This window comes from Ranitomeya variabilis, chromosome 3 (genome assembly GCF_051348905.1).
Source record: "Ranitomeya variabilis isolate aRanVar5 chromosome 3, aRanVar5.hap1, whole genome shotgun sequence".
Taxonomy (NCBI): Eukaryota; Metazoa; Chordata; class Amphibia; order Anura; family Dendrobatidae; genus Ranitomeya; species Ranitomeya variabilis.
This window is the reverse complement of record NC_135234.1, coordinates 264,781,567-264,802,683: the sequence shown is the minus strand read 5'-3', so window position 1 is coordinate 264,802,683 and position 21,117 is coordinate 264,781,567. Positions and strand designations below refer to the sequence as shown.

General features: G+C 59.7%; 1 protein-coding gene across 1 annotated transcript in view; it reads right to left on the bottom strand.

The window, feature by feature from the left end:
* Positions 1-21,117, bottom strand: part of OPTC (opticin) — an 809,828-nt gene that overhangs the window by 335,212 nt on the left and 453,499 nt on the right. The window lies entirely within an intron of this gene.

Here is a 21,117-nt window from a genome sequence, read left to right as displayed (position 1 = left end):
CAACCAAATCGGAGGCCGAGGAGCCCCGCCCACCAAATCGAAGGTCGAGGGGCCCCGCCCACGAAAGCGGAGGCCGAGGGTCCCCGCACACCAAATCGGAGGAAGAGGGACCCCGCCCACCAAATCGGAGGCCAAGGGGCCCCACCCACCAAAGCGGAGGCCGAGGGTCCCCGACCACCAAATCGGAGGCCGAGGGTCCCTGCCCACCAAATCGGAGGCCGACGGTCCCCGCCCACCAAATCGGAGGCCAAGGGTCCCCGCCCACCAAATCGGAGGCCAAGAGTCCCCGCCCACCAAATCGGAGGCCGAGGGGCCCCGCCAACCAAATCGGAGGCCGAGGGGCTTCGCCAACCAAATCGGAGGCCGAGGAGCCCCGCCCACCAAATCGAAGGCCGAGCGGCCCCGACTACCAAAGCGGAGGCCGAGGGGCCCCGCCCACCACATCGGAGGCCGAGGGGCCCCGCCCACCAAATCGGAGGCCGAGGGTCCCCGCCCACCAAATCGGAGGCCGAGGGTCCCCGCCCACCAAATCGGAGGCTGAGGGTCCCCGCCCACCAAATTGGAGGCCGAGGGTCCCCGCCCACCAAATCGGAGGCCGAGGGTCCCCGCCCACCAAATCGGAGGCCGAGGGGCCTCACCAACCAAATCGGAGGCCGAGGGGCCCCGCCCACCAAATCGGAGGCCGAGGGGCCCCGCCCACCAAATCGGAGGCCGAGGGGCCCCGCCAACCAAATCGGAGGCCGAGGGGCCCCGCCCACCAAATCGGAGGCCGAGGGTCCCCGCCCACCAAATCGGAGGCCGAGGGTCCCCGCCCACCAAATCGGAGGCCGAGAGTCCCCGCCCACCAAATCGGAGGATAAGGGGCCCCGCCAACCAAATCGGAGGCCGAGGAGCCCCGCCCAACAAATCGAAGGCCGACCGGCCCCGCTCACCAAAACGGAGGCCGAGGGGCCCGGCCCCGCCCACCAAAGCGGAGGTCGAGGGGCCCCAACCACCACATCGGAGGCCGAGGGGCCCTGCCCACCAAATCGGAGGCCGAGGGGCCCCGCCCACCAAATCGGAGGCCGTGGTGCCACGTCCACCAAATCGGAGGCCGAGGGTCCCCGCCCACCAAATCGGAGGCCGAGGGTCCCCGCCCACCAAATTGGAGGCCGAGAGTCCCCGCCCACCAAATCGGAGGCCGAGGGGCCCCGCCTACCAAATCGGAGGCCGAGGGTCCCCGCCCAGCAAATCGGAGGCCGAGGGTCCCTGCCCACCAAATCGGAGGCCGAGGGGCCCCGCCCACCAAATCGGAGGCCGAGGGTCCCTGCCCACCAAATCGGAGGCCGAGGGGCCCCACCCACCAAATCGGAGGCCGAGGGGCCCCGCCCACCACATCGGAGGCTGATGGGCCAAGCCCACCAAATCGGAGGCCGAGGGTCCCCGCCCACCAAATCGGAGGCCGAGGGTCCCCGCCCACCAAATCAGAGGCCGAGGGTCCCCGCCCACCAAATCGGAGGCCGAGGGTCCACACCAACCAAATCGGAGGCCGAGGGGCCCCGCCCACCAAATCGAAGGCCGAGGGGCCCCGCCCACCAAAGCGGAGGCCGAGGGTCCACTCCATCCAAATCGGAGGCCGAGGGGCCCCGCCCACCAAATCGGAGGCCGACGGGCCCCACCCACCAAAGCGGAGGCCGAGGGTCCCCGCCCACCAAATCGGAGGCCGAGGGTCCCCGCCCACCAAATCGGAGGCCGAGGGTCCCCGCCCACCAAATTGGAGGCCGAGGGGCCCCACCAACCAAATCGGAGGCCGAGGAGCCCCGCCCACCAAATCGAAGGTTGAGGGGCCCCGCCCACGAAAGCGGAGGCCGAGGGTCCCCGCACACCAAATCGGAGGAAGAGGGACCCCGCCCACCAAATCGGAGGCCAAGGGGCCCCACCCACCAAAGCGGAGGCCGAGGGTCCCCGACCACCAAATCGGAGGCCGAGGGTCCCTGCCCACCAAATCGGAGGCCGACGGTCCCCGCCCACCAAATCGGAGGCCGAGGGTCCCCGCCACCAAATCGGAGGCCGAGGGTCCCCGCCCACCAAATCGGAGGCCAAGAGTCCCCGCCCACCAAATCGGAGGCCGAGGGGCCCCGCCAACCAAATCGGAGGCCGAGGGGCTTCGCCAACCAAATCGGAGGCCGAGGAGCCCCGCCCACCAAATCGAAGGCCGAGCGGCCCCGACTACCAAAGCGGAGGCCGAGGGGCCCCGCCCACCACATCGGAGGCCGAGGGGCCCCGCCCACCAAATCGGAGGCCGAGGGTCCCCGCCCACCAAATCGGAGGCCGAGGGTCCCCGCCCACCAAATCGGAGGCTGAGGGTCCCCGCCCACCAAATTGGAGGCCGAGGGTCCCCGCCCACCAAATCGGAGGCCGAGGGTCCCCATCCACCAAATCGGAGGCCGAGGGGCCTCACCAACCAAATCGGAGGCCGAGGGGCCCCGCCCACCAAATCGGAGGCCGAGGGGCCCCGCCCACCAAATCGGAGGCCGAGGGGCCCCGCCAACCAAATCGGAGGCCGGGGGGCCCCGCCCACCAAATCGGAGGCCGAGGGTCCCCGCCCACCAAATCGGAGGCCGAGGGTCCCCGCCCACCAAATCGGAGGCCGAGAGTCCCCGCCCACCAAATCGGAGGATAAGGGGCCCCGCCAACCAAATCGGAGGCCGAGGAGCCCCGCCCAACAAATCGAAGGCCGACCGGCCCCGCTCACCAAAACGGAGGCCGAGGGGCCCGGCCCCGCCCACCAAAGCGGAGGTCGAGGGGCCCCAACCACCACATCGGAGGCCGAGGGGCCCCGCCCACCAAATCGGAGGCCGAAAGGGCCCCGCCCACCAAATCGGAGGCCGTGGTGCCACGTCCACCAAATCGGAGGCCGAGGGTCCCCGCCCACCAAATCGGAGGCCGAGGGTCCCCGCCCACCAAATTGGAGGCCGAGAGTCCCCGCCCACCAAATCGGAGGCCGAGGGGCCCCGCCTACCAAATCGGAGGCCGAGGGTCCCCGCCCAGCAAATCGGAGGCCGAGGGTCCCTGCCCACCAAATCGGAGGCCGAGGGGCCCCGCCCACCAAATCGGAGGCCGAGGGTCCCTGCCCACCAAATCGGAGGCCGAGGGGCCCCACCCACCAAATCGGAGGCCGAGGGGCCCCGCCCACCACATCGGAGGCTGATGGGCCAAGCCCACCAAATCGGAGGCCGAGGGTCCCCGCCCACCAAATCGGAGGCCGAGGGTCCCCGCCCACCAAATCAGAGGCCGAGGGTCTCCGCCCACCAAATCGGAGGCCGAGGGTCCACACCAACCAAATCGGAGGCCGAGGGGCCCTGCCCACCAAATCGAAGGCCGAGGGGCCCCGCCCACCAAAGTGGAGGCCGAGGGTCCCCGCACACCAAATCTGAGGCAGAGGGACCCAGCCCACCAAATCGGAGGCCGAGGGGCCCCGCCCACCAAAGCGGAGGCCGAGGGGCCCCGACCACCAAATCGGAGGCCGAGGGTCCCTGCCCACCAAATCGGAGGCCGAGGGTCCCCGCCCACCAAATCGGAGGCCGAGGGGCCCCGACCACCAAATCGGAGGCCGAGGGTCCCTGCCCACCAAATCGGAGGCCGAGGGGCCCCGCCCACCATATCGAAGGCCGAGGGGCCCCGCCCACCAAATCGGAGGCCGAGGGTCCCTGCCCACCAAATCGGAGGCCGAGGGTCCCCGCCCACCAAAGCGGAGGCCGAGGGGCCCCGCCCACCACATCGGAGGCCGAGGGGCCCCGCCCACCAAATCGGAGGCCGAGGGTCCCCACCCACCAAATCGGAGGCCGAGGGTCCCCGCCCACCAAATCGGAGGCCGAGGGTCCTCACCCACCAAATTGGAGGCCGAGGGTCCCCGCCCACCAAATCGGAGGCCGTGGGGCCACGCCCACCAAATCGGAGGCCGAGGGTCCCCGCCCACCAAATCGGAGGCCGAGGGTCCCCGCCCACCAAATTGGAGGCCGAGAGTCCCCGCCCACCAAATCGGAGGCCGAGGGGCCCCGCCTACCAAATCGGAGGCCGAGGGTCCCCGCCCAGCAAATCGGAGGCCGAGGGTCCCTGCCCACCAAATCGGAGGCCGAGGGGCCCCGCCCACCAAATCGGAGGCCGAGGGTCCCTGCTCACCAAATCGGAGGCCAAGGGGCCCCACCCACCAAATCGGAGGCCGAGGGGCCCCGCCCACCACATCGGAGGCTGATGGGCCAAGCCCACCAAATCGGAGGCCGAGGGTCCCCGCCCACCAAATCGGAGGCCGAGGGTCCCCGCCCACCAAATCAGAGGCCGAGGGTCCCCGCCCACCAAATCGGAGGCCGAGGGTCCACACCAACCAAATCGGACGCCGAGGGGCCCCGCCCACCAAATCGAAGGCCGAGGGGCCCCGCCCACCAAAGTGGAGGCCGAGGGTCCCCGCACACCAAATCTGAGGCAGAGGGACCCAGCCCACCAAATCGGAGGCCGAGGGGCCCCGCCCACCAAAGCGGAGGCCGAGGGGCCCGACCACCAAATCGGAGGCCGAGGGTCCCTGCCCACCAAATCGGAGGCCGAGGGTCCCCGCCCACCAAATCGGAGGCCGAGGGTCCCCGCCCACCAAATCGGAGGCCGAGGGTCCCCGCCCACAAAATCGGAGGCCAAGAGTCCCCGCCCACCAAATCGGAGGCCGAGGGGCCCCGCCAACCAAATCGGAGGCCGAGGGGCTTCGCCAACCAAATCGGAGGCCGAGGAGCCCCGCCCACCAAATCGAAGGCCGAGCGGCCCAGACTACCAAAGCGGAGGCCGAGGGGCCCCGCCCACCACATCGGAGGCCGAGGGGCCCCGCCCACCAAATCGGAGGCCGAGGGTCCCCGCCCACCAAATCGGAGGCCGAGGGTCCCCGCCCACCAAATCGGAGGCTGAGGGTCCCCGCCCACCAAATTGGAGGCCGAGGGTCCCCGCCCACCAAATCGGAGGCCGAGGGTCCCCGTCCACCAAATCGGAGGCCGAGGGGCCTCACCAACCAAATCGGAGGCCGAGGGGCCCCGCCCACCAAATCGGAGGCCGAGGGGCCCCGCCCACCAAATCGGAGGCCGAGGGGCCCCGCCAACCAAATCGGAGGCCGAGGGGCCCCGCCCACCAAATCGGAGGCCGAGGGTCCCCGCCCACCAAATCGGAGGCCGAGGGTCCCCGCTCACCAAATCGGAGGCCGAGAGTCCCCGCCCACCAAATCGGAGGATAAGGGGCCCCGCCAACCAAATCGGAGGCCGAGGAGCCCCGCCCAACAAATCGAAGGCCGACCGGCCCCGCTCACCAAAACGGAGGCCGAGGGGCCCCGCCAACCAAATCGGAGGCCGAGGGGCTTCGCCAACCAAATCGGAGGCCGAGGAGCCCCGCCCACCAAATCGAAGGCCGAGCGGCCCCGACTACCAAAGCGGAGGCCGAGGGGCCCCGCCCACCACATCGGAGGCCGAGGGGCCCCGCCCACCAAATCGGAGGCCGAGGGGCCCCGCCCACCAAATCGGAGGCCGTGGTGCCACGTCCACCAAATTGGAGGCCGAGGGTCCCCGCCCAGCAAATCGGAGGCCGAGGGTCCCTGCCCACCAAATCGGAGGCCGAGGGGCCCCGCCCACCAAATCGGAGGCCGAGGGTCCCTGCCCACCAAATCGGAGGCCGAGGGGCCCCACCCACCAAATCGGAGGCCGAGGGGCCCCGCCCACCACATCGGAGGCTGATGGGCCAAGCCCACCAAATCGGAGGCCGAGGGTCCCCGCCCACCAAATCAGAGGCCGAGGGTCCCCGCCCACCAAATCGGAGGCCGAGGTCCACACCAACCAAATCGGAGGCCGAGGGGCCCCGCCCACCAAATCGAAGGCCGAGGGGCCCCGCCCACCAAAGTGGAGGCCGAGGGTCCCCGCACACCAAATCTGAGGCAGAGGGACCCAGCCCACCAAATCGGAGGCCGAGGGGCCCCGCCCACCAAAGCGGAGGCCGAGGGGCCCCGACCACCAAATCGGAGGCCGAGGGTCCCTGCCCACCAAATCGGAGGCCGAGGGTCCCCGCCCACCAAATCGGAGGCCGAGGGGCCCCGACCACCAAATCGGAGGCCGAGGGTCCCTGCCCACCAAATCGGAGGCCGAGGGGCCCCGCCCACCATATCGAAGGCCGAGGGGCCCCGCCCACCAAATCGGAGGCCGAGGGTCCCCGCCCACCAAATCGGAGGCCGAGGGTCCCCGCCCACCAAAGCGGAGGCCGAGGGGCCCCGCCCACCACATCGGAGGCCGAGGGGCCCCCGCCCACGAAATCGGAGGCCGAGGGTCCCCACCCACCAAATCGGAGGCCGAGGGTCCCCGCCCACCAAATCGGAGGCCGAGGGTCCTCGCCCACCAAATTGGAGGCCGAGGGTCCCCGTCCACCAAATCGGAGGCCGTGGGGTCACGCCCACCAAATCGGAGGCCGAGGGTCCCCGCCCACCAAATCGGAGGCCGAGGGTCCCCGCCCACCAAATTGGAGGCCGAGAGTCCCCGCCCACCAAATCGGAGGCCGAGGGGCCCCGCCTACCAAATCGGAGGCCGAGGGTCCCCGCCCAGCAAATCGGAGGCCGAGGGTCCCTGCCCACCAAATCGGAGGCCGAGGGGCCCCGCCCACCAAATCGGAGGCCGAGGGTCCCTGCTCACCAAATCGGAGGCCAAGGGGCCCCACCCACCAAATCGGAGGCCGAGGGGCCCCGCCCACCACATCGGAGGCTGATGGGCCAAGCCCACCAAATCGGAGGCCGAGGGTCCCCGCCCACCAAATCGGAGGCCGAGGGTCCCCGCCCACCAAATCAGAGGCCGAGGGTCCCCGCCCACAAAATCGGAGGCCGAGGGTCCACACCAACCAAATCGGACGCCGAGGGGCCCCGCCCACCAAATCGAAGGCCGAGGGGCCCCGCCCACCAAAGTGGAGGCCGAGGGTCCCCGCACACCAAATCTGAGGCAGAGGGACCCAGCCCACCAAATCGGAGGCCGAGGGGCCCCGCCCACCAAAGCGGAGGCCGAGGGGCCCGACCACCAAATCGGAGGCCGAGGGTCCCTGCCCACCAAATCGGAGGCCGAGGGCCCCCGCCCACCAAATCGGAGGCCGAGGGGCCCCGACCACCAAATCGGAGGCCGAGGGTCCCTGCCCACCAAATCGGAGGCCGAGGGGCCCCGCCCACCAAATCGAAGGCCGAGGGGCCCCGCCCACCAAATCGGAGGCCGAGGGTCCCTGCCCACCAAATCGGAGGCCGAGGGTCCCCGCCCACCAAAGCGGAGGCCGAGGGGCCCCGCCCACCACATCGGAGGCCGAGGGGCCCCGCCCACCAAATCGGAGGCCGAGTGTCCCCACCCACCAAATCGGAGGCCAAGGGTCCCCGCCCACCAAATCGGAGGCCGAGGGTCCTTGCCCACCAAATTGGAGGCCGAGGGTCCCCGCCCACCAAATCGGAGGCCGAGCGTCCCCGCCCACCAAATCGGAGGCCGAGGGGCCCCACCAACCAAATCGGAGGCCGAGGGGCCCTGCCCACCACATCGGAGGCTGATGGGCCAAGCCCACCAAATCGGAGGCCGAGGGTCCCCGCCCACCACATCGGAGGCTGATGGGCCAAGCCCACCAAATCGGAGGCCGAGGGTCCCCGCCCACCAAATCGGAGGCCGAGGGTCCCCGCCCGCCAAATCGGAGGCCGAGGGTCCCCGCCCACCAAATCGGAGGCCGAGGGTCCACACCAACCAAATCGGAGGCCGAGGGGCCCCGCCCACCAAAGCGGAGGCCGAGGGTCCCTGCACACCAAATCTGAGGCAGAGGGACCCAGCCCACCAAATCGGAGGCCGAGGGGCCCCGCCCACCAAAGCGGAGGCCGAGGGGCCCCGACCACCAAATCGGAGGCCGAGGGTCCCTGCCCACCAAATCGGAGGCCGAGGGTCCCCGCCCACCAAATCGGAGGCTGATGGGCCAAGCCCACCAAATCGGAGGCCGAGGGTCCCCGCCCACCAAATCGGAGGCCGAGGGTCCCCGCCCACCAAATCGGAGGCCGAGGGTCCCCGCCCACCAAATCGGAGGCCGAGGGTCCACACCTACCAAATCGGAGGCCGAGGGGCCCCGCCCACCAAATCGAAGGCCGAGGGGCCCCGCCCACCAAAGCGGAGGCCGAGGGTCCCCGCACACCAAATCTGAGGCAGAGGGACCCAGCCCACCAAATCGGAGGCCAAGGGGCCCCGCTCACCAAAGCGGAGGCCGAGGGGCCCCGACCACCAAATCGGAGGCCAAGGGTCCCTGCCCACCAAATCGGAGGCCGAGGGTCCCCGCCCACCAAATCGGAGGCCGAGGGTCCCCGCCCACCAAATCGGAGGCCGAGAGTCCCCGCCCACCAAATCGGAGGCCGAGGGGCCCCGCCAACCAAATCGGAGGCCGAGGGGCCCCGCCAACCAAATCGGAGGCTGAGGAGCCCCGCCCACCAAATCGAAGGCCGAGCGGCCCCGCCCACCAAATCGGAGGCCGAGGGTCCCCGCCCACCAAATCGGAGGCCGAGGGTCCTCGCCCACCAAATTGGAGGCCGAGGGTCCCCGCCCACCAAATCGGAAGCCGAGGGTCCTCGCCCACCAAATTGGAGGCCGAGGGTCCCCGCCCACCAAATCGGAGGCCGATGGGCCCCGCCAACCAAATCGGAGGCCGAGGGTCCCCACCCACCAAATCGGAGGCCGAGGGTCCCCGCCCACCAAATCGGAGGCCGAGGGTCCTCGCCCACCAAATTGGAGGCCGAGGGTCCCCGCCCACCAAATCGGAAGCCGAGGGTCCCCGCCCACCAAATCGGAGGCCGAGGGGCCCCACCAACCAAATCGGAGGCCGAGGGGCCCTGCCCACCAAATCGGAGGCCGAGGGTCCCTGCCCACCAAATCGGAGGCCGAGGGGCCCCGCCAACCAAATCGGAGGCCGAGGGGCCCCGCCCACCGAATCGGAGGCCGAGGGGCCCCGCCCACCAAATCGGAGGCCGAGGGGCCCCACCCACCAAATCGGAGGCCGAGGGTCCCCGCCCACCAAATCGAAGGATAAGGGGTCCCGCCCACCAAATCGGAGGCCGAGGGGCCCCACCAACCAAATCGGAGGCCGAGGGTCCCCGCCCACCAAATCGAAGGCCGAGCGGCCCCGCCCACCAAAGCGGAGGCAGAGGGACCCCGCCCACCAAATCGGAGGCCGTGGGGCCCCACCAACCAAAGCGGAGGCCGAGGGTCCCCGCCCACCAAATCGGAGGCCGAGGGACCCCGCCCACCAAATCGGAGGCCGAGGGGCCCCGCCCACCAAAGCGGAGGCCGAGGGTCCCTGCCCACCAAATCGGAGGTAGAGGGTCCCCGCTCACCAAATCGGAGGCCGAGGGTCCCCACCCACCAAATTGGAGGCCGGTCCCCGCCCACCAAATCCGAGGCCGAGGGTCCCCGCCAACCATATCGGAGGCCGAGGAGCCCCGCCCAACAAATCGAAGGCCGAGCGGCCCTGCCCACCAAAGCGGAGGCCGAGGGACCCGGCCCTGCCCACCAAAGCGGAGGCCGAGGGGCCCCGACCACCACATCGGAGGCCGAGGGGCCCCGCCCACCAAATCGGAGGCCGAGGGTCCCCGCCCACCAAATCGGAGGCCGAGGGTCCCCGCCCACCAAATCGGAGGCCGAGGGTCCCCGCACACCAAATTGGAGGCCGAGGGTCGCCGCCCACCAAATCGGAGGCCGAGGGTCGCCGCCCACCAAATCGGAGGCCGAGGGTCCCCGCCCACCAAATCGGAGGCCGAGGGTCCCCGCCCACCAAATCGGAGGCCGAGGGTCCCCGCCCATCAAATCGGAGGCCGAGGGTCCCCGCCCACCAAATTGGAGGCCGAGGGGCCCCGCTACCAAATCGGAGGCCGAGGGTCCCCGCCCACCAAATCGGAGGCCGAGGGTCCCCGCCCACCAAATCGGAGGCCGAGGGGCCCCGCCCACCAAATCGGAGGCCGGGGGTCCCCGCCCACCAAATCGGAGGCCGAGGGGCCCCGCCCACCACATCGGAGGCCGATGGGCCCCGCTCACCAAATCGGAGGCCGAGGGTCCCCGCCCACCAAATCGGAGGCCGAGGGTCCCCGCCCACCAAATCGGAGGCCGAGGGTCCCCGCCCACAAAATCGGAGGCCGAGGGTCCACACCAACCAAATCGGAGGCCGAGGGGCCCCGCCCACCAAATCGAAGGCCGAGGGGCCCCGCCCACCAAAGCGGAGGCCGAGGGTCCCCGACCACCAAATCGGAGGCCGAGGGTCCCTGCCCACCAAATTGGAGGCCGAGGGTCCCCGCCCACCAAATCGGAGGCCGAGGGTCCCCGCCCACCAAATCGGAGGCCGAGAGTCCCCGCCCACCAAATCGAAGGCCGAGGGGCCCCGCCAACCAAATCGGAGGCCGAGGGGCCCCGCCAACCAAATCGGAGGCCGAGGAGCCCCGCCCACCAAATTGAAGGCCAAGCGGCCCCGCCCACCAAATCGAAGGCCAAGCGGCCCCGCCCACCAAAGCGGAGGCCGAGGGGCCCTGCCCCGCCCACCAAAGCGGAGGCCGAGGGGCCCCGCCCACCACATCGGAGGCCGTGGGGCCCCGCCCACCAAATCGGAGGCCGAGGGTCCCCACCCGCCAAATCGGAGGCCGAGGGTCCCCGCCCACCAAATTGGAGGCCAAGGGTCCCCGCCCACCAAATTGGAGGCCGAGGGTCCCCGCCCACCAAATCGGAGGCCGAGGTTCCCCGCCCACCAAATCGGAAACGAGGGGCCCCACCTGTGAAAATTTTACTGTGAAAATACCTGATGGGCACACAAGTATGCGCCAGTATGGGTACTAAGAGCTTTTCCACATAATAATGAAATATTTTAAAATGTCATAGAACATACCAATATACATAGTTATTGATACATATTATTTATTATTTACATTATTGTTCTTAAGCAAAGAACCGTTGTTGTGGCATTTGCCACAACACGCAAAGTTGTTGTCTGATGTCTTTCATCACTCCCCTCATAAGCATGTTCATGGATCCTGTGTAACTGTACCTTAAATAACAAGAATTGTCAAGAGCTGGCGAGTGCAGCCATTTTTTGTTCTTTCTTACTATTATTTATTAATTGTATTATTCTTACATTTGAATAAATAAAGTATATATGGATTCTAGACTCCCGATTCTTTAGAATCGGGCTGCCATCTAGTAATTATATAATGGCTAAGGAGCAACCCAACATTGAACTGGATGAACCAGTTGCACACCCACTGCCCGATTTCCAGCATCACCCGCTGCGGTCAACTGCAGCAGTTGGTCACATGCGGGATCAATTTGCTTCCTTTTTTGATTCAGATATTGGACGTGTGTCATGGCACGACAATGTTGTGTAAATGTCCTGTTGTAATTAGATCTGTACCAGTAATTTTCTGATATGAAAATAATATTTCTCATTAATAAACTTTAGTTTTGGTTGTGTTGACCGTGTCTCCTTTCTTTTTCCTCTACAAACCAAGGCTGTCCTAAAACTAGCAGTATTTGGTCTGTATTTAATATCAGTTTTTGTAATCCAAAACCAGCAGTGGGTGATAAAGGCAGAAGTGCTAGTTATTATGTTAATATCATAATTTACCTCTAATTGTTCCACTCCTTGTTTTGGCTTACAAATACTGATATATAACCCTGGCCACATACTGCTAGTGTTATGGCAGTCATGTTGCTTTATTGGTAAGCTTGTTGACATCATTGCGTCCTGATTCTGTTCTGCTGTATCCATTGGACACAGACTGAAGAGACAATGACTGTGACACTATCTGTACTCATCAAGTCAGGTGTTAGAAATAATGAATTCATGATGCACATATAACAGCCTCATGAATTCACTATTTCTGACACCTGTGCAGGTGAGCATAGATATGCAGTGTGTGACCACCATTGTCCCCTCAATTTGTGTGTAATAGATTATGTATAAAGAAGAGAAAATGGTGGTTATACAAGGCAGTTCTCTACTCACCAGTTCAGGTGTCATAACTAATGAGTTTTTTGACATCTGACCTGTTCAGTAGAGGTCTGCACTGTATTTCCACCATTTTCTCTTCAGACTGCCACACTAGTCACAGACAAAAAGAGATTAGGGAGATACATGTAATATTTTTTGGCCCATCTCATATCTGTATACTAAAGATGCACAAAGCTGCAGTCTTTTTTTTTTATAACTACTGGAGATATGATGTGGCCCAAAAAGTAAGTGTGTGGCGAAGTTTCTTAGTTGGCGCACGGTATGTGTTGCCGGCAGCGGAAGACACAATAAACCAAACATAATTGTGGCAAATCAAATTTTTTTTTTTTAACAACCAAAAAATGTATTTACTGCGCTGGCTTGGGGTAGAGTGATGTAAACGGGGGGTGTGAAGCACTGAGGCCTGGTTAACCGTGGACGACGCAGAGGTGGCAGGAGAAGGGGCAATGAAACTAGAAGGGTCTGGAAGCTCAGGGATGGGGCTTGACACATGAGAGGCTTGAGACGCACTGGAAGGGTGAGCCAAACCTGACATTACAGACACATTGGGAGGTGAAGGGGGAGGAATGCTAAGAGTCCTCTGTTTTTTTTTTTTTGTTTTTTTTTTGGTTTGCCTGGTTGTGGGCTCATATGGCGTGGCGTGGTGGTGGGTGACATGTCAGGGTCCAGCTGCACTGTGTCAGAGTCCATAGTGCTCGTAGATCGTGCAGTCATGCCAGAGTCCATAGTGCTCGTAGAGCGTGCAGCCATGCCAGAGTCCATAGTTCTCATAGAGCGTTCAGCCATGCCAGAGTCCATAGTGCTCGTAGAGCAAGCAGCCATGCCAAAGTCCATAGCGCTTGTAGAGCGGAAGGCCATGCCAGGGTCCTGCTGCATCGTGGTGGTGGCGGTACGGAAGGCCATGCCAGGGTCCTGCTGCATCATGGTGGTGGCGATATGGAAGGCCATGCCAGGGTCCTGCTGCATCGTGGTGGTGGCAGTACGGAAGGCCATGCCAGGGTCCTGCTGCATCGTGGTGGTGGCGGTACGGAAGGCCATGCCAGGGTCCTGCTGCATCGTGGTGGTGGTGGTACGGAAGGCCATGCCAGGGTCCTGCTGCATTGTGGTGTCAGTGGAGGAGGTCCAAACAGGAGCAGCGGATGTCATGGTGGTGGCAGTGGGATGTCCAACTGCACTCGGCATGGTGGTGGTGCTGTAGTGGTGTCCAGCTGTGGAAGGAATTGAGGTGGCCGTGCAGTGGGATGCAGCAGAGGTCGGCATTGAGGTCAATCGTGACAGTGAGCACAGGTGGATATGCCGCCACTGTCTACTGGAAATACCGACTCTGCTGCATAGCCTGCACGTAAGCAGCATTGCAGGCCTGCATGACACTCAGCTGGAGATCAGGAGTAAGGTGTTCCGACATGCCCTGCTCAATTTGGTTAAAAAAATGATGTGCTAGCCTCTGGAGGTTGGCTTTCACTTGATCAAGGCTTTTGCTGACCTCCTGGATACGTGCATTCAAGAGGCTATGTGAAACATCCATTCGGTCACCCAAAGCCTTGATTGCTTCGTGTAAAACCGAGCTCAAGTGCAAAATCTCGGGCATGAGTGACCTGTCCGAAGCCCTCTGCCGCTTCCGGGAGGAGCCCAAAAAAAAGGAGCAGTGGAAGAGGACTGCGAAAGGGGAAGACCTGATGGACCAGCTCCCTGGTCTCCAGTTAGTGTGGAAGGCTCACTTGCTGCTGCACTGCCGGATGGCTGGGACGGGTCCGTGGCTGTCGGATGAAGGACCGCTGCAGAACCTAGGCCAACAGTAGTGCTGTATGTGCTGTGAAAAAAGGAAAAAGAAAATTAATATCAAAAATTTACCAGACGCAAAATCCTGTGGAATATAAAAATACAGATTATGGCAATACAATACAACCTAATGCACGTGATAAATACTTATCTTCTCTGGGCAAGGACGGGTCTTAAAAATGCCAGAACTCGATGGTATTTGTATCATCTGATCCTTGCTCCTGAACCACTGGGAACACGGCTCTCTTGACGCAGGTCCTTGTTGAAGCGGTCCTTCATCGAACGCCAACGTGTTTTCACTTTGGCCACTGTTAAAAAAAAAAACAAAAAGGGCAGAAAAAGGACTTTTGGCCATGCTCACACAACTGTGTGTGATGACAAAAAACTCCTCTGAGTTTCTTTCATCACACACACAGTTGTGTGAGCACGCCCAATTTCTCAGCTGCTTCACACTGTATTGCAATACTTACCAAATGCACTTCGGACCCGATTCGGGGCGTTGTCCCAGCCATCCCACATCGCTTGGGCCACCTCATTCCATAAGTGCCGGATCGTGACATTGTTTGAGTGCAGTGGATCCCGGGTGTCCCACAACGGGACTCGCTCCTGGACCAGCGAGATGAGGAGGTCCTTCTCGATTAGATCATCCACCCGTTGTGAAACCTAAAAATGAAATAAAGTCATTAAAGTTTGCTCAATTAACATAAGGAAAAGAAAGAAAAAAGATGCTGAGAAATGGCATGAATAGGAAAGTCAACATACAAAAGGATTCCAGAAGAAAAAAGTTAAGAAAGACGAAAGAAAGGAAGATTCAAGATAACAGACTGCCTTGTATACGTACCCGCTGCCGTCTTTCCACCGGACCTTGACTCCACTGCTCCTGCCCTGTCTCTGCCGCAGTAGAAAAAGTGCTCTAAAAAAAAGAAAAATTCAAATTGTCACATGTGTAGATGTGACAGTGAATACTTACCAGTCTGACGAGGCAAGTACTCACCTCACTGACATGCTCCACTTCCGACTGTCCTGGACAAAACTCCTCATCAGAAGAAGAAGAAGACATTCTGATGCATGTAAAAAGAAAGAAATGGCAGAAATTAGGACATGTAGGGAAAGAAAATAAAAAATAAAGGCATTGGCTAGGATATCCTCACATTGTTCAGAGGCTTGTTTGCTCCAAGGTGCTGGAGTCTGTCTGCTCTGCTTGGCTGTCTGCTGAGAAGTGACCTGCAACTGTCCACACCCTCCCTTTATCACCTTGATGGTGGGGGGTGGCTTATCAGTGTCTAGACATGTTTTTCTTTATTGAAACGCATGCGTTCACGAACGCAACCAAACGCATGTGCTTGTAAATGCATGCGTTCATATAGACAGCAATGCGTTTTTTTGTCGCAATCCTTGCGCAATCGACCGCATGCGTTACCAGGCGGCAAATTGACGCCTCTAAAAATTACTACATGTTGCATTTCCGCGCCAAGCCGCAAACGACGAAACGACGCATGCATCGTCAAACGCGGCAAAACGCGAACAAACAAAAACGCATGCGTCCCTAATGTTAAATATAGGAATACACAACACATGCGGATATATGCGGTACAAACGCTGCGGACACAACCGCAAATGTGAAACCAGCCTTAAAGAGCCACCTTTTCCTTGTGCAGCATTACTGCTGCACAAGGTGGCTCTTTCAGTAACAACCGCCTGTGGGGGGGACAGGTTCCCTTAAATTTCTGGTGTTGTGTGAGCGAGGAGGTAGCAGGACACATTGCCGGATACACAGCTGGGGATCAGCTGACGTTACTGAAACCGAATAACACTGGGTCATGTGTTGACTGTGCAGATGGCACTTCTGAGCAGCAACTGGCGGTGTTGGAGCCCAGGGATTACAGTTCAGGTGGTAGAAACATGAACACAACAGGAGACAAGGATACTGTAGCCAACCAAGTATTTAATCTGGAAGAGGAGTGGCAAATTCCTGCGAGATCCAGGCCTTGTTTATTTTCAGAAAAGTAAGCCGATCAACATTATAGGAGGATAGTCACATGCGACGGTCTGTTAGTACACCACCTGTTGGCACTTAAAACGCGTTCCGATAATACACTAGCAGCAGGGCAAGCCAGCACCTCCAATGCATACTGCCTAAGCTCTGGCCATGTATCCAGCTTAGAGACCCAAAACTTGAAGGGGGAAGATCCGTCTGGGAGAACACTGAGAGGGCAAGACATGTAGTCTGTCACCATCTGACGGAAACGTTGCCTCCTGCTGACTGGAGCCATCTGTGATGGTGTAGACATTTGTCGCGGGCACACAAAACTGTGCCACAGTTGGGCCATAATGGTCTTGCCTTGTGCTGAGGCACTGCTTCTGCTCCCTCTTTGTGCAGAGCTTCCTCCACTGCCTCGACGCACTGAGCTGCTTTGTAAGGCACTAGCAGCACTGCTCTCAGTTGGACTGGAGAAGATGATGGAATTCACCAGTGTGTCTTGGTACTCCCGCATTTTACGCTCCCGATTCAACGGTGTTATGAGGCTTTGTAAGTTGTCCTGGTAGCGAGGATCTAGGAGGGTGTACACTCAATAATCAGCCGTGTTGAGAATGTGGGCAATGCGGTGGTCGTTTCTCAGGCACTGCAGCATGAAGTCAACCATGTGCTGCAGACTGCCAACTGGCCAAGAAACGCTGTCCCCTGCTTGAGGCGTGATCTCTGCCTTCTCTACACACTGACTACTGGAGAATTGTGTAACTCCCTCCTCTGGACAGATGTCTTCCTCATCCATTGACTCCTCCTCATCCTCCTCACAAAGTGTCCCCTGCCTAGGCCTTTGTGAGGAACCACGTTGCGCTGACTGTCCAGAAGCAGAAGGAATTGGTGACTCTTAATCCTCCAGCCCTCTACGACAACATCATCCCTTAGCGCTTGCAGTGTTCTTTCAAGCAGGCAGATAAGGGGGACAGTCATGCTGACTAGTGCATCATCTGCACTCGCCATCCGCGTGAAATCATCGAAGGCACGCAAAACCTGGCAGACGTCCTTCATAGTGTCCCACTCAGTGGTTGTGAAGTCTGAACGGCGCGAAATGCGACTTCTTTGCCTGATGCAGCTGGTACTCCCTTACTGCTGGCTGCTGCTCACACAACTGCTCCAACATATGTAACGTGGAATTCCACCTGGTGGGTAGGTCACATATGATGCGATGTTCCGGAAGGCGGAATCGGCGCTGGAGAACTGCAATGCGCGATCTTGCCATGCTGGAACGATGCAAGTGAGCACACTCTAGGCGGACCTTGTGCAGCAGTGCATCAAGATCCGGATAGTCCCTCAGAAAACTCTGAACAACCAAGTTGAGCACATGTGCCAGACATGGGATGTGAGTGAGTTTGCCTAGGGCCAGAGCTGCCACCAGTTTTCGGCCATTGTCACAAACTACCATGCCTGGCTGGATATTCGCTGGCACAAACCACACGTCGCTCTCCTGCTTGATGGCATTCCAGAGCTCCTGCACTGTGTGGCTTCGATTCCCCAAAGAAATTAATTTCAAGACGGCCTGTTGACGTTTGGCCATGGCTGTGCTCATATCGGTCATAACAGGTAAACGTTCATGGGTCCATGTGGAGGTGGACTGTGACGGCTCCTGCAGCGCTGATTCAGAGGAACTTGAGTATGAGGAGGCGTCAATGTGTACAGACTGGATTCCTGCAATCCTTGGAGTTGGCAGAACACATCCTGCGCCACTCGCATGATCTGTACCTGGCTCCACAACATTTACCCAATGGGCAGTGAGGGAAAGGTATCTCCCCTGTCCATGGTGACTGGTCCACGCATCGGTGGTGAGGTGGACCTTGCTACTGGTGTTCAGTAGCGCGTGTTTAATGTTTCCCTCCACATGCTTTTGCAGGGCAGGGACGGCTTGCCTGCTGAAATAAAAGCAGCTGGGCACATTGTATTGTGGGAATGCCAATGCCCTCAAGTCTCCACCAACCTGAATGACAACATTTCAAGGGACAGTAGTTTTGCAATGCCAGTATTCAGAGCCTGTGCTCGGGGGAGGTTTGCCGAGAATGGCCGCCTTTTCTCCCATGCCTGTGCTACCAATGGGTGTAGACTGGGCTGGGAGTGTGAGGATGACTGGGAACGTGGTGCTGTGGGTGGAATTACACTGGGTCTCTGTCCAAAAGTGCCAGAGGTTCTTCCATGGCAGTCCTGTGAGGAAGCTGAACCAGCTGTGTGTGAGCTGGAAGAGTCAACAACACGAGCTGAAGAGGTGGTAGGTGCCGCTGTTGGTTGGCCTAGGTCTTCAGTGTGTTTTTGTAACTCTACCGTGTGCTTGGTCCGCACATGTTTCCACATATTTGTGGTATTGAGGTTGATGATACTTTTCCCTCTTTTGACTTTTTGATGAAACACCTTGCATTTGACTAAGCAAATGTCATCTGCAACCGTGTCAAAAAAGGACCAGGCACTGCAAGTCTTGGGAGCGCCCGTTTTGGCTTTTGGAAGAGGCATGCTCCTAACGGGTGCCGAAGTGGAGGCTACAGGCACCGCAGTCTTCCCCCTCCCTCTCCCTCTTTGGGCCGTTCAGGGAATCTCTTCCTCAGAGCTGCTCCCAAGACGTTCCTGTACCTCACGCCATGATGGGTCAATGACCTCATCATCTACACTACCCTCTTCCACCAACTGCTTCTCCTGGGTAGTCTCAGCAGCACAGTACGCACCGGAAAGAGTCACCTGAGTCTCATCATCAGATGCGTACTGAGGTGTGCTGACTGGAGGCACTGGCCCACTTCTCTTCAGAGTCAGAGAGAAAAAGCTGTTGGGCATCACTGCATACGGCCTTTTCTTCCATTTCTCCAATGCTGCTTGGCTGGCCCCCTCTTTCCAAGCCAAGAGATTCAGAGAACAGAAGTAGGGATGGCTCCTGTCCTGGGCTCTCTGACTCCCTGGGCAATTTGGCAGGTGGTGAAGAGACAGATGGGTGCTCTTCAGTGCTCTGTGCCTGAGAGGATATGGCACTAATTGAAGTAGATGCTTTAGCTGCCATCCATCTGACAATGGCTTCAATTTGTTTGTCCCGCAGCAGCGGGGCACAGCGAGCTCCTACAAAGCTGCGCATGAAGGACTGTTCCCTGCTAAAACTGGGGGATGATGGGTCACCGGTGCCCGCAGCAGGCACAGAATCCCCACATCCTCTCCCTGCTCCACCTCCACGCCCACGTGCCTTACTCCCTGCCTTCTTCATCTTGGTAGACTGATATAGATAGGCAGAAAAGTACTAAGGGCTTAGTGTGCTTATTCCTGAACAGCTGCTAACAGTTATAAGGAACACTAATTTTATCAAGTGTGGACTAGACTTTAATATGAGCTAATGTGGCCTACACAACTCTAAAGTGGAGTGTTTGGTGAACTTTATAAACTGTTTGTTTTTTCCGCAGAGCAGACTACAGAGTGAGCTGCACTAACAGAGACCATGCAGACAGCCGTAAACGGTGCCGCAAGGCCAAAAAAATCTCCTCTATGTAATCCTATATAGTGTTTTTCCACAGTCTAGCAGGATACGGATGGAATGCCACTAATAGGATAAATTAGAAAAAATGTGCAGCAGGCTGCACTAATTGAGAAATGGACAATGGAATGGTATGAGGCAGTGACGCACCATGAGCTGACTACAACCGGCTGTGGTAGCAGAACAGACTACAGAGTGAGCTGCACTCACACAGAGACCATGCAGACAGCTGTAAACGGCACTGCAAGGCCAAAAAAAGCTCCTCTATGTAATCCTATATAGTGTTTTTCCACAATCTAGCTGGATACGGATGGAAAGCCACTAATAGGATAAATTTGAAAAAATGTGCAGCAGGCTGCACTAATTGAGAAATGGACAATGGAACGGTATGAGGCAGTGACGCACCCTGAGCTGACTACAACCGGCTGTGGTGGCAGAACAGACTACAGAGTGAGCTGCACTCACACAGTGACCATGCAGACAGCCGTAAACGGCGCTGCAAGGCCAAAAAAAGCTCCTCTATGTAATCCTATATAGTGTGTTTCCACAATCTAGCTGGATACGGATGGAAAGCCACTAATAGGATAAATTTGAAAAAATGTGCAGCAGGCTGCACTAATTGAGAAACGGACAATGGAACAGTATGAGGCAGTGACGCACCCTGAGCTGACTACAACCGGCTGTGGTGGCAGAACAGACTACAGAATGAGCTGCACTTACACAGCGACCGAGCAGACAGCCGTGAACAGCACTGCAAGGCAAAAACAAGGTTCTCACACAGCGGGTTGCTAAATTAGCCTGGGTAAGGCACAATGAAGCAAATCGCTATCTCTAAACTGGCCCTCAGTCTGAATACAGTGTCCTGTCCCTAACTGAATTCACAGCAGAGTGAACTCAAAATGGTGGCGGCGACTTTTATAGTGCATCATGACATCATTTCGGCAGCCAATCACAGCCCTGTGTTATGGTCTGGTGATTAAGGAGCGACATGCGACTAGCTCTGAGCAGGTGGTAACTATACCGACGGCAGTTCCTTATCTTAACACAGAAACTAGCAGTAGCCGTGGGATGTTCCTGTCACTCCCTGGACACCTCGTCACAGCCGGAGAACTAGCTACCCCTAAAGGTAGAAACAGGAAAGCTATCTTGCCTCAGAGAAAATCCCCAAAGGATAGGACAGCCCCCCAGAAATAATGACTGTGAGAGGAGAAGGAAATGACATACGTAGTATGAAACAAGATTTAGCAAAGGAGGCCACTACTAGCTAGACAGAATTAGTACAGAACAGAAAACTGTGCGGTCAGTAATAAAAACTAGAAAAAGTCCATCGCAGAGAAATGCAAAAATCTCCACACCTGACTAAAGGTGTGGAGGGCAAACTCTGCTGCCCAGAGCTTCCAGCTTAGCTAAATAAATCCATACTGATAAGCTGGACAAATGAGCAAAACATAGAAAATGCCAAACAACAAAGTCCACAACTGCAAAAAGACAAGCAAGGACTTAGCTTTGCTGAAATGGTCAGAGTGGCAGGGAAATCCTCAGAGAGCCATGACTCCAAGCTCAACAATTGACAACTGGCATTGAATTAGGGATAAGGCCAGACTAATATAGCCGAGCCAGAAAGACGATCAGTGAGAACAGCTGCTGATGCTAAATCCAAGAAGCAGCCATACCACTCAAAACCACAGGAGGGAGCCCAAGAGCAGAATTCACAAAAGTGCTACTTACAACCACCGGAGGGAGCCCAAGAGCGGAATTCACAACAGCCCTGCCAGTACTTACATGCCTACCATGCAGAACAGGA